Here is a 13,803-nt window from a genome sequence, read left to right on the forward strand (position 1 = left end):
AGGAGCTGAAAAATGCCCAAAATTCAACGTTTCATAAGACTTCTATGTAGCATCAGTTTTATTACATTATATATTTATATTGTTATACCTCATACCTTTCCTTAATACTTTCTCTCTTAAGATCCCCTTCCTTCACCCTCCTCTCTGAATTTGTACAAAGTTAAGTTAATAAACTAATTAGACTGCACTTCAAAACATATTTGTATAGTTATGAGGCAAGTCCCCGAGCACACTGAAGTACCTCACAGGAAAATCTAATGATGCTGTTGGTGAGTCAAGTGTAACTGTATATTGCTGAAGGCGTAATAGACAAAAAAAAACAGTCACAAACAAGTACGCTTCAACTGGGGCTGCGAAAATCCCTTTTTTGTGACTAATTAAACTTTGACTTTTAATTGATATGGAGGAGAGAAAAGAAGACAAGATGAGAGGAGAGGAGAGATGGATCCAGTGTCAGTGAGCTCCTCTATTCATTCGACTCTCCCTCATAGGAGAGAATGGCACTTCAACACACAGCTGGTGAGACGGAGATAAAGGACTGACAGAGAAGCTTCAACAGATACAGTGGAGGGTGAGGATAAAAAAAAAAGGGGGGGGGGGCAGAGGAGGAGAACCCACTCAGTTAGAAAGTGGGAAGAGAGACTAAGGAAGGAGAAGAGAGACGGAGAAAGGGAGGGGGTTTGGCAGAAGATTAATCCACAAAAGTGAGTTGAGAGACACCATGGTGGGAGGGTAAAAGTGAAGAATTACAAAGAAAAGAATAAAATCAAACATCAAGGCACATTAAAGGGGACGAGAGGAGAGGGGGGAATATGGAGCTCAAATAAACCCAGAGAGTTCATCCTCTGAGCTACAGAAACACATAAACCCGAAGAAACAGCAGAGTACAACACGACACTACAAGTATTCTTACAGTAGCAACTCTGTTCAGTTCAAGCAAGAAAGATGAATTGTTGAGGAAAGAAAAATATTGCAGTTGAAGTAATTTTATGTGACATTCTCTTGACATTTGTGTTTTTACATTTCTTGTGAAATATTGGAAACTTTCACCTTTTCAGGATTAAAAGAAATCCCTCTAACCATCTGCCTAATATCCCTCTCCTCATTTTCCATCCCCCAGAGAAAAATGAAAGAGTAAAAGAAGGAAAAACTGTCCATTTATGAAACTAGATCCAAATCAGATTCATGGCAAATGCAGAACTTGTGAGGAGAGCAGTTGGTGATTCCTTATAAGGTGTCGAAAAAACCGAAACAACAAACAGCACAGCAGTTGCACAGCAAAACCGCACTGCAATAGCAATTTCAGCTTTTCAATAATGATGCAATAATGGCACGTTAATGATTTTACTGTCAGTACAAGGGTCAACTGAATCAGAGAGCTGCCATTAGGTCATTTTGACACATTCAGCTGTGAGGAATAAGGAAGGAAATAATGCATCATTGCCTTTTAGCTCTGGATTGTTTTGCAGTTACACCAGCCTAATATGAACAAACAATAATGTGCTGTATGGCTACATGAACTGAAAAGGAAATCAATTATTAAATATCATCAGAATTACATGGACTCAGGAGAAAACCAAATTGTGGTGACTTACAACAGGCCCGAGTGCATCTTCTCTGGAGTCAAAATAAAGTGCTCACCAAAAAAATAACAGATAATGAGTATTGTGAGTTGAGACTGAAATTGGTCTGAAAATCTAATGAACAGTAATGAACACAGATGAATAAGAGACCTCATCTACTGGTGTATTTAGAGGGGAGAGTTCCTGTGTGGACACAGCATTTCTCATTTAATTTTTTTTTTAAATGGCATTTCATTTTTTTAGGAAATGGGGAAGAACCAAAATACACAGTGCAGGACACATAATGAATCAACTGTTGAAGCATACATGTTACCACAGTTACCAAATACTTTTGCATAAACATGTGGCCTTCTTAAACAAAGAGAGTGTGTGTTCTTGACAGTTCATTACCATCTGATGGATTTAATAGTAGTTTGGCTTCGGACTTTGCACTGAATAACGTTGTTGGTTAAAATGGCCATCCTACCTGAGAAGAGGAGGCAGAGCCACTTGGGCGGAGTAGCCTGTCGCTCAGTTGATAGCCAACACCGAACTGGAGCCGCAGTTCTTATGTAGTCTTGATCTCCCCACCAATGGGAGGAAAAAGCGTCCTGGATGTCTGTGCCGTCTGTCCACGTTTGTCTGTCTGTCTGTAGGTGCTGTCACCATTACCTACAGGGAAAGACAAAGAGACAGAGGTGGCATGAGCGAAATTTCATTTTGAAAGTGGCCTCTAACGTACAGATCAGCTGGTAATATGTTCCCTGATGCGAGGTCAGTTACTGCTTGTTGCAGTGCAATTATCATGCTGTGATAACCTAAATCCATACTTCGCAATCACAGTTGTCAGCTTCACCTTGAGCCATGTTGTTTACCACAAAATGACTTCCTCTCAGTTTTAATGGCTTGTAGTGACTACCTTCAGTCGAGAAAAAAAAAAAAAAAAAAAAACTTGCTCTTTTAAAGATTTCTCTTTTAACGACATGGATCTCCACTTCCAGCAGAAGTGTTTGCCGGTGAAATGACTACATAATTTAATAAAATGGTGCAGTATCATTCTGCTGTTACTAACTCTTATTTCTGAACTACTGCAGTCATCTTCAGTGGTGATGGGAGTCTGTCGCAAAAATGGCTGAGCAAATTCAGTCAACCTGTTGACTTTGGCACAGTATTAATCTCTGCCACAGTCTTGGAGTCATTGGATTGTAAGTACATGCATCTGTTAAAGTCTGTGCTTTCCATTTTGCACGTTGGCTATCACCGTCTCCCTGCTGTTCCCCGTCGCCGTCGCTCTCTCTTAGGACTATTCAGAACAAACACCCAAGCTATTTATACATGGACGCCCCATCGGCATGGCAACCACGCTTTGTTTACCCGCAGGAGACACTGGTTTGAGGCGTGTGTCCTCCTTTTTTTTCCTATCAAAAACATAGTTATTTAGAAGCATTTAGATGGCTTTCATGAGCTTGGCTCACTTTCTGGACAATGTTTCACTTTAACCAATGCTTCGAGTAAACACAGAGCGATTACGATGAAATGGAAAGCTGGTTTAAAAAAAAAGAAAGAAAGAAAATAGCATCGCTAAGCAAACATATATATTGATTGTTGGTTTTCTTGTTGTTAATGCCTTTAAGTAATCTTACACTGAATATATTAACAGCATCAAATGTGTAAATAACTAAATACACCTAACTGGTTCAGTGCACTTTAATTTCACCTTTTCTACTCTGCATATACATTATTACTATAAAAAAAAGTTTCATGCCCAAAAGATTAAGAGTTTACAAATCCAACACTGTCTAACTGTATCCCCCAGGTGTGAATCTGAACTTTAAGACTGCGTCATCCCTGAAACAGACTTGTGTTCTCTAGATGTATAAATGTTGTAAAGTGCATCATTTCATCCACAAGGACAGAGAAAAATACTTAGTGCACCGGTCCAGTGCACTCCTCTCATTTAGAGTAACCCTGGAGGCTGTTACCATGGTGACAAAAACATGTCCCAAGGTCATGGGGCAGAGCTGAGCATTAACATGAACCCTGAAACAAGGCATCTCCTTGACAACGCAAAATCAGGTCAGTTGATCATGTGACAACTAGGCCTTGGGGACAGAAACCGATACTAAGTGCACTTTTTATTGTTTGTACTAAGCTGACAAGTCAACAAAAAGAGACACAAATTTACACACACAAACATGCAGGCATGTGAAACCTGTACATACTGTATTTTCAGTCACAAGCTCACAACAGAAACACTTGAACAACAAGGTGCACGAACACACCAGATGAAAACACTGATAAAAGAGCTTGAGCAAACATGACATACTAATACTTAACGTAGTGTCTTGGACTGCCTGAGCGCAATGTCATCTGTCACAGCCCAGTTGGTAAACACAGCTCAAAAACATCAACTGCTCATCTGCTTCCTGTTTGCTTAATATCACTGATGATTTTTCTGGACAAGAATTTATATGGCACTCCGGAGTCAACAAAACGCAAACACATTATAATCAAAATTGAAAAGAATTAACTATTAGAATTAGTAAATAAGATTCTAAATGCAACCAGACATTTATTGCATGCGCTCTGCTCTTGATAGTTAGTGTTAAACTTCTATTTGCACTATGGCTTAAAAACTGTTAACTGCAGTTGCTGCGTGTAATATTAGATTTGATTAACAGCTTAATCAGCATGGTTAACATACCCAACTCCGAAGAGCACAGCACAACCTGCACAATTTTTCTGCTGTAACTACTACCAAAAAAGTTTGCACAGGGCTCATGAAAATGCACACAATTGTGTATGAAAGATCTATTCAGTCAGCTGACAGCTGATATGGACACACTGGTGGCTGGGTCACATCCTGTGTGCCCACACATCATGGCATGTCGTGATTGAAAAAGAAGACGTGCACAAGTGTATAAGAACAGAAAAATCATGGGAATGCAAGTGTCACAGTAAGAACAAACTTTTCAAAAACACAGATCAGCCTTCCAGGATATATTTTGGATTTTAAAGCCCTCCTCTTACATGAGCCCGTCTATCTCCGGTCGAGTTCAGGGTTAAGGTCAATATGGGACACAGCTTTCAACCAGATTTATCTTATCCGTCTGATTCATGGAAAAGGGTGGTCCAAAACAACTGTGAAAAGTTTACACACGCAGACATTTCTGCAAGTCCAAAATGGACACACACACACACACACATATAACTGCAAGTGTTTTCAACTCATCTGCCTTGTATTCAGTTCCTCAAGAAGATACTCATTAACAGAGGCTGTGTGTGTGTTACAATTTGGTCCTAGGAAACCATGCCCTACCCCGTTCAGTCTGCTTTTCTATTGGTCACCTGCCTGCTGTCCTTCTGTCATACACAGGGCTGGAAAAGCATGCACACACACACATACACACATGCAAACTCATGAGACACAGCAGGCACAGCTGTCAGCAGAGAACACAGAGCCATAGGTGGTAGATGTGTGTAAGTGTGTGTCTGTGTGTGTGGACGTGTGTATGCATGGAAGGAGGAGCAGAGCAGTATCTGTTGTTGGATTACACCCTGACCTGGCTTGTCTGACTGATACCTCTGTTACCATCAGGAACATCCACACTGCTACAAGACGGAGGGGGGCACATGAAACTCAAGGTTACAGCGCTCTATTGTCAAATTTTTCATTACTGTATTCTATATTAACATTTTATATGTACATATGTTGCATTTGTCCCTGTGTACTCATTTGTTTAGTTTAAATTGATTTAAATTTAGCAGGCTAGGAGGTCATACCATCCTCTTTAAGAATGTACAAAAGATGCGCTGCTGAAACACAGCACTTTTTTTTTTTTTGCTTATAATACATCATAAGTGTAGGCTTCCAAGGAATGAGGAAAATTCAGCTTTGCAAAGTTGCTGGATTGCACTATTGGCTCTGTGTTCACTGGCTGCTCCTAACAGGCCAACCATTAACTAGCTAACGACAGGCTGGGTTTCTGGACCCAGAATAACCTGCCACTCATCAGACATGGAAATGGTATAATTATGACCAAAATGATTGGGTTTCAGTTCGTATTCAAGCCAAACCCAACCTGTACACATCCTCTGTACAAAACCACATTAATCGTCATAATACCATTATTATGAGTAATAATGTGGTTACAGTTTACAGAAATGAATGCATATAAATGAATAAATGAATGTATATTTAGGGGTCAAATTGTTGCTGCACCCTCTGATGCATCATTGGACAATACTGCACTGCAGGACTGAGACATCTGAATGGTGAGGAAAAAGGTCAGTAAGAAAGAAAGGCGGACTGCTTGGTCTGGGCTTCATCTAGTGCAAAAATAACTATGAAAACATTAGAAGAAAAGAGCAAAACGCGAGTCTTCACACTTTAACTCGCTGAACTGCACAGACGGTGAAAGCATAGCAAGCCTAAAAGTGCGACACATTCTTGTGAGCTTATGTAAGATTGTTGGGACAGACTTTCTGAATAATATTTGACTTTTTTTTTGTTGTTGCTGTTCACAGTTTGACTTCAAAGTATGCTCAATGTCCATTTCAGTAATAAATGGAGATGTAAAATCTTTGCCCCGTCGTGCATTTGCTTTGGAAACACTGTGTGAGTACCATTATGGAATGGCCCTGTAAACTGAAACTGAAAAGAAAAGACAGGAAAGGGGAACCCACATAGACAGTAAGAAACATGAACCAATCTCTCGGTTATGCAACTCACTCTAACCCTTCGAACAATCAGTACAGGTCAAAGGTCGGCCCACTTAACAGCTGCCTCTATGTAATTGGTGATAATGCTTTTTCCTGCTGTTAAATATAGACACATCTCCACTACCATTCATGCAATATCCATACATACACAATACAGAGGCATATTTAGTAACCTGGATAGTGTAGTGCTGCGGCTGGGATACAATGTCACTCAGACGCAGTGCTTGCACAATTTAGATATGGTAGGCCACTGTACAGAGATTAAAGAAGATATAAACACATCAGCACAAATATTGGTTAGCACGTACACAGTTCTGAGATGTCATCTAGGAAAAATGAACTTTGGTTAAAAGAAATTGCTTGCTCTCTGACTTCCATCTATTAGGCCCTTACAGGTGGGGACCATATGCGAGCTTGTCCTAATGTGGTTATATCTCTTGAAATAATAACAGCTGGTAAGTGCCATGATGTGATAATATAACTTCACAGAGGAATTTACTAAAAGGTCAACTAAATGTCAAACTATAATGTGTTTGTTGTGTTACAAAGGGCTTTTAATATTAGATTTCAGCACTGAGAAAGAGAGTAGTGTTTCATATATATATTCTCAGCTGCTATGGATTTAAGTAAGAAATTTAATTTAATGTAGACAAACCAAAGAACTGATTTTAAATCATATTCATTGAGAGCCCTTGTGCATTTGTAATCCTCTTTTTCTCCTTTTCCTCTGCTCATCCCTCTTCTCTGATATTGTATTCTTCAGGGCAACAGATCACATCACATCACCACAATGACATGTGACAGAGATGTGAGCAAAGGAGAATAAAACACAGCACAAAGCAAAAGAGAGTAAATGAGTGAACAATGAAAAGAAGTAAGTCAGCAAGCAGCTGAGAAAAAAAAAAAAAAAACAACCCGACATGATTCTTGTAAATCTTTGCATACATGTGTAGTATTTTCTTGCTAATACATTGTGCATGTGTGCGAATAGCAAAAAGGAAAGGTTTGAGTGAGACTGAGAGTACGCACTAATGCTCAACAGTGGAGAGGAAGCTGCCATCTCAGGGAATTACTCAGCATTCCTCTGTAGAGTTTCACTGGGCCTGGACAAGCAGGAGTCATGGGGAGCCTGGCTTTGATCGGTCCCCGAAGATCCCAACGCTGGCATAACACACACACACAAACTCGCATCTTCAAAAGGTGTGCACATGAATGCACACACACACTTTATTCATTCCTTTACCAAGCACGCACAGTGATAAGCTGCAGCATTCTCTCACGCTCTTACAAAATAATTATCATGCACTACACTCCCCTCGAGAGTAAAAAATAACCAACACCCCAATTGCATAGGTATTAAAATATGTTAAGTGTATATAGTCTGCAACAGCAGTAATCTGACACTGAGGCAGAAGGAAGGTATAATAGCTGGATTACAGATGTTATACCACAGAATTAGAGCAAGTGCATACAAGCTGTAGCTGCAAGAGCAGGTTTCATGAGACCTCATTCAACTCCCTGACACAAACTTTTAGTCTCAGTCGCCCCCACATTTTCATTCCTGTCAGAGTGTGCTCACTGATGAGTCAACTCCTTTTTTTCCTTTTCTTTTTTTTTAGTCTGTCATGCTTTAAAATGTGTCAGAATGGTTGTTTCTGTCTGATGGTTTATATAAGTCAAAGTGAACATTTTTATTTGCTAAAACTAAATATTCTGCGGTCTTCAAAAAAGAAAGAAAAAAAACAGACAAATCAAGGTGACACCTCCTGAAGTTATCAAAACAAAGACAAAAAAAAAAAAGAAAAAAGAAAACCATCTACGTTTGAGGGCAAATCTAACTGATTAGGCAGCACACAGTGGAGAAACAAGGAGGCTCAGACTGAGCAATTACTGTTCATAACACATGAAACAAAACATCACCAAATATATTTTGTTTGCATGTTGACTAGACTAAGTGGCAATTAGTTGACAGTGGGTCAAGCAAAAAAACTGTTTTGATAGTGACCTATAGGGAAAAAGCACACATTTTCTGTTAAAGTTGCTGCCCTCTCTTTCACAAGGAATGACAGAGAGCGAATGAATGGAAATAAATACCATGAGTAAGTGTATAAACCTGAATCACGCTTTATTACTGTGCTTCTTTGTTGAGGCTAACTAAAGCGTACGGCAGCTGTAGTTCACTGCCTGCCCTTCTAACTGTGCTGACACTGGTACAGTAATGGTGAACTAGTTAGAAGAGCTCAGTGGCCAAGTGCGCCGCATTTCATTTGTGTTCATGGAAAAACGCCTTTTAACACCATCAGAAGCGAAACAAGTAAAGCAAGTCAGTTATCCTATCCCTCCCTCTTCCTCTGTCTCTTATGGAGGCGAGTTGACTTTAAGAAGACAACAGTTATTATGGGGCTCACAGCACGACCTTAGGAAGTCACCAGCGTACGTCACACAGCACCACGGCTGTGGCAGCTTCCTGCTAGCAGCACAGGTGCTCACATGCACATACTAAATACACACACATCGTTGCGAGGACACTGCAGTTACCCCCTCCCAACCCCAGTGATGTACCGCCACGCTCCTAAAACTGCACACACACAAAGTGCGGGTGCCCACACTGGCCCACCAGCTGTCCCTAAAGAGCTGTCCCTGCTGCAAGGTCTGATGACCAAGACAGAAAGGACAAAAGAACAGAGGGAGGCTACGATAAAGAGGACTTACCAGATGCCAACACTGACAGGTGTGTGTACTACATGTCTGTGTTGGTGTGAAGTGTGTGCGTGTGTGTGTGTGTGTGTGCTGCACTGCCCTTAACCCAAATAAAGTCTGGGTATCTTTGTTTAACCTTGACTGCAAGTGTTGTGTGTGTATATTGAAGTGTATATGTGTGTTTGTATGCCATGCCCTGGGTGGCCTCTGACAAAGTGTGAATGCAACATTAAATCTGCAAAAAAAAAAACAACAAAAAAAACAAAAACAAAAACAAAAAGGCCAACAGGAGGAAAAAAAAAAAAAAAATCACCTCCAGGCTCAGGAATCTGAACACAAAACTTAAAATAAATTGGAAAGCAATGTGGCATTTCAGGTCAGCATAGTTGCTCATATTGATTTGGAGTTTTGCCACATGTTAAGCATATGACGCATCATAAAATTGTTCCCTCGCACTCGACTGCAGACCGACAACCGGTTTTTTAACCAAGGTCACAAGGTCAGAGCTAACATAGCGTAGCCACACCCTCACTGTTAGTATTCCATAGAGAGCTACACTGTCAATACTTGAAAAGCTGGAGATGTCCAACACTGCCCTGGGTCCAGAGTTCAGGACTGTCTGGTACAACCTCTGCTCTCCCTGCAGCTGCACTCTCGGCAGCCATGAGCAAATGCAAATACTCCCTGCAGATTGTAGAGAAAGTTTCATGCTTGGAAGCAAATGAGCAAATGCTTACTTAAGAGGTGACATAAGGGATGAAACAGTTGTCTCCCCTGAGCAATATCAGCCATAATTTTTCAGCATTTTTAAGTGAAATCCAAAACTCCTTGTCCTTAACTCTTTTCTCAATGAGCCTGCAGTCCTGGCAAGAGAACCCATGGCTCAAAAAACTCAATTGTGTTAGGATTAAACAGCGCTCCATTTTTATTTATTTTTTTTATTCATTGCTACCTTGAGACAGCAATTGTAAGCAGTGAGACATGGTATCACTTTGGCCTAAAATGATCAAATATTTTAGCAATTTTTTTTTACACCTTCATACTGTAATTCACACACACAGGTGAGGCATGTGGGGGCTTGCTGCCCAACTATAGCGAATACTGTGCTCTTGTGAAGTGTAATGTGCCGCTGCCTGCGATAGCTTGTTAGACTGCGATGGGCATCATTTGGCTGCAAACTGCTACAAGGTCAAACTGAGATGCATTGTTGAAGGAGCTGACATATAAACACATAAAATGTGCACCCACACTAACGCACATACCTTCTAACACACAGATTTTACTGAGCTACTGATGAAAATAACTGTTAGACAGTGAAATAAATAAATAGCCATACCTAAATATATATATATATATATATATATAATTTAGATATGCTTTATGATTGATATGGTTTTTATATTATATATAAATATACATACATAGATATGTGTAATATTTCCATGTTATTTCACAGTTTCAATAGCTTACAGATCAGTGACTACAGAATCACTGTCCATGTTTATAGAGAGAAATTTATATGCATTAGAAAGCACACAGAGTAATCTCAGACATGAAGTTTTGAGTGCAATCGGTGTCTTCCGACACATACTGTACCAAACTCCCTCTCATATACTCCACTTAACACTGCTACAGTACACACACACACACACACACACACACACACACACACACACACACACACACACACACACACACACACACACACACACACACACACACACACACACACACACACACACACACACACACACACACACACACACACACAGGAGTGCCCCGAGTGTCTATACATGATTAAAAGGCTGAAAGTGGGGCAGGCACACAGTGCTAGCTCTGTGAAATTACTGCAGTTCCTTTCAGCTCACCTCAAATGCACACATACACACACACGCACACACACGCACATTCATATCCACAACAGGCTCTATGGCCAATACATGTGCACAGGCACATGCACACATACTCACACATTCAAATGCTCACAGCCCACATAGCATCAGTTCAATAATTGAGTGATTCCCCAGATGAAACGGCAGATAGAGAAGAGCACAAGAGCCAACAACTTATTGGTGCTGGCCAGACAAGACAGCCCCCCTCCTCGAGACAAATGAGTTTGCACTTGGCAGAATAGTGGACATATGTTTTTAAATGTATTCTGAGTACCCCAAATAGAGATTGAGACCTCACCACAGGCTTGGTAGGGGTCCACAAACTGTTGGTAAAAACCTCCATGTTGCACAAAATGTGCTAATGGGGTCTATGAAATCTTCAGTGAATTTGCTGTGAGATGTCAGTTTTTGTAGTGAGCTGGGAATTGAACTTGTTTCACTGCACATTATTATGTTAAGGAACGTTTCTCAGATGAGCACAAATGAAAGATATACTTTGACATATTCAAATAAATTAAAAGGTCTCTTTGGAATCTAATTCTGTGGTCAACATTTTTATGTTGCTCTTGATAGACAATTGCAAAATGCTGGCTACTGAGATGTTATTTCTACACAGAAAACTCAGACATCATTTGGAAAACTATGCAGAAGAGCTTGCATAACTACATTCTGCACAACTTTTTGTTTTGTCTCCACTCAGAGATCATCAGTGCATTTGGTTTTTCACCTCTGAACTCTTCACAGAAAACATCTGCAAGCTTTGAAAGCATCAAAAATAGCTCTCAAAGAACACTTAGCTTTTGTTTTCTGTTCTTGTGACATTACTAGTAAATATCCAAGACAGATTTTAGTTCCATATGTTAGGAATTGCCTTTAAGTGTTGTGTTGTACTTTTTGGCACAAAGTGTTGTGTGACTGAGTTTCAAATATCAATAATATTCCAGTACAGTAACAGCTTGAAAAAAAAAAAAAAAAGGCAAAACACTTCAAATGTCTTCAGGATTCTTCTCAGTATTCAAAACTAAACTTGACGACCTCACATATCTATTGAGATGTGTAGACACAGACACATTTCAGCTTACAAAGAGTCATACATTAATGTTGAGAATGAGACTGGAAAACTTCCGTGACTCACAGCACCTTGGTCTGGGAGACATGACTGTAACGACTTGATATGATAATGTTTTCACGGGAAGAGCAGCCTGCTGAGTAAATATCAGAAGTCATGGAAAATAGTAGCTTTGTGTCTCATAATGTACTTAATCTCTCACTTACACAAAAACAGCTCGCATTGAAGTTACACAGACATAAGTTACAAATCAAAGTCAAAGGCAAATCTCAGAGAACTCACAGTCTGAGCTTATCCACATCTGGTCAAGCGCTTTTTTTTTTTTAAACATCTCATGGGACTCAAAAGCAGAAAATTGTATAAATGAGTGCAGGACACCACAAGCCTACCGCTTTTACAAGGCGTTATTAAACTGTGCCTCAGTTTTAAAAGATTAGAAATAAACAACAACAATATAAACCCTATAAAGCTATTCTCCAAAGCTGGACCACAGGGGAGTGGGCTGCATTACCATTGGTGGATTCTAATTATATGTTGCACTTGGCAAATATACCTAGGCAGGAGAGAGAACCTTTGCAAAAAAGTTCAAATAGAAACCTGCAAATCCAGCAACTTCTTAACAGCCTTGTGCAAGCTTTCTGAGAATTCGATCATACAGCGTTGGTGGCAGAGGGGACTTCGAGATTCTGTGTTGTGATTTGGGGACTGAACGAGCACTTTTGCAATGTGAATCTTTGAACCAGTGGATGTGTCCAACTTTCGATTGATCACCGTGTTTCAACACAACCACCAGATAAATAGAAAAAGCAGATGCAATACTACAAATGATCATTTCCAGGGGGCGTGTTTATGAACCGGAGATAGCCTGAGGGTCATGCTGACAAAGCAAAGACTTGTTGCAGGTCAGCAGGTAGTAAGTGAAAAATTCTCACAGTGCCCTCCCTGAGCACTCTTGCGAAATATTGCTCATCAGATAATTCATTGATAGTTTCTCTGCTACTGATATGACAGCAGATAACCAGCGGGTCATGCTGAAAAAGTCACATAAATGTACAGTAAGTCTATTCAGATGCAACAATAGTGATGGTAGTTATGACGGCCTGTATTTTGTTCAAGCTTGTCACTCATGAATTTTGCATGCTCATACTCATGATGGCTGCACCCTTGGCCCACATGCTGGCACTAACCCCCCCCCAACCCACACACACACACACACACACACAAAGTTTTCTTGCTTCACGAAAGTGTAAATGGCATCCATGAAGAGCCTCCTATATTCCACTGCCTCTGTACCTACAACCCACATCCATTCAATAGTCTGCAGCAAGGTAGCATGTCCTGTCAGGTTGCAAATGCACTCAGCTATCCATTTCAGGCAACAGCACTCGAGGTAGTGTGGGGGCAAATCGCTAGCAGAGCTAATGGCATGTCATGTAGCATTAAACCAAGCTGGCTGGGCGCTCTTGCCTCAAAAACCCAAACCACTGAGCTGAAAGGGAAAAGGCAAGGGGGGGGGGTCTTTTCACTCAAAATACTGTCTGTTGTTGGATTTTGAGGCTCACTGGTGGTGAAAGGTTTGATATAAGGCAAGAGCAACACTTTTTTTGTTGTTGTGTTGTATTGTTTTTAGGTTAGTTAATGGTACAGCTCCAACATTTGACAGGCAGAAGTAGTAAGAAACCATTCAAAATCTGTCTTGTTGCAGGATGTCTTCAAGTGCTGAGGGAATTATTGTACTAACACTTTCAGATCGCACAATGCAGTAAATGCAGCATGGAACCTCCCTTTTTTTCCCCCATCTGACTTGCACAACTGGGACATTTATGGGGCATGTGATCAGAGAGAAATAGTGGAGAGT

General features: G+C 40.4%; 1 protein-coding gene across 1 annotated transcript in view; it reads right to left on the minus strand.

Annotated features, from left to right (window-relative positions):
* atxn1a (ataxin 1a) overlaps window positions 1–13,803 on the minus strand; it is an 86,787-nt gene that overhangs the window by 53,003 nt on the left and 19,981 nt on the right. Inside the window, exon 3 of the mRNA XM_029513621.1 lies at window positions 2,050–2,234. The gene's annotated coding sequence lies outside the window, so the exon portion shown is untranslated. The remainder of the gene's footprint in view (window positions 1–2,049; window positions 2,235–13,803) is intronic.

The sequence above is a fragment of the Echeneis naucrates genome, chromosome 11 (assembly GCF_900963305.1).
Source record: "Echeneis naucrates chromosome 11, fEcheNa1.1, whole genome shotgun sequence".
NCBI lineage: Eukaryota > Metazoa > Chordata > Actinopteri > Carangiformes > Echeneidae > Echeneis > Echeneis naucrates.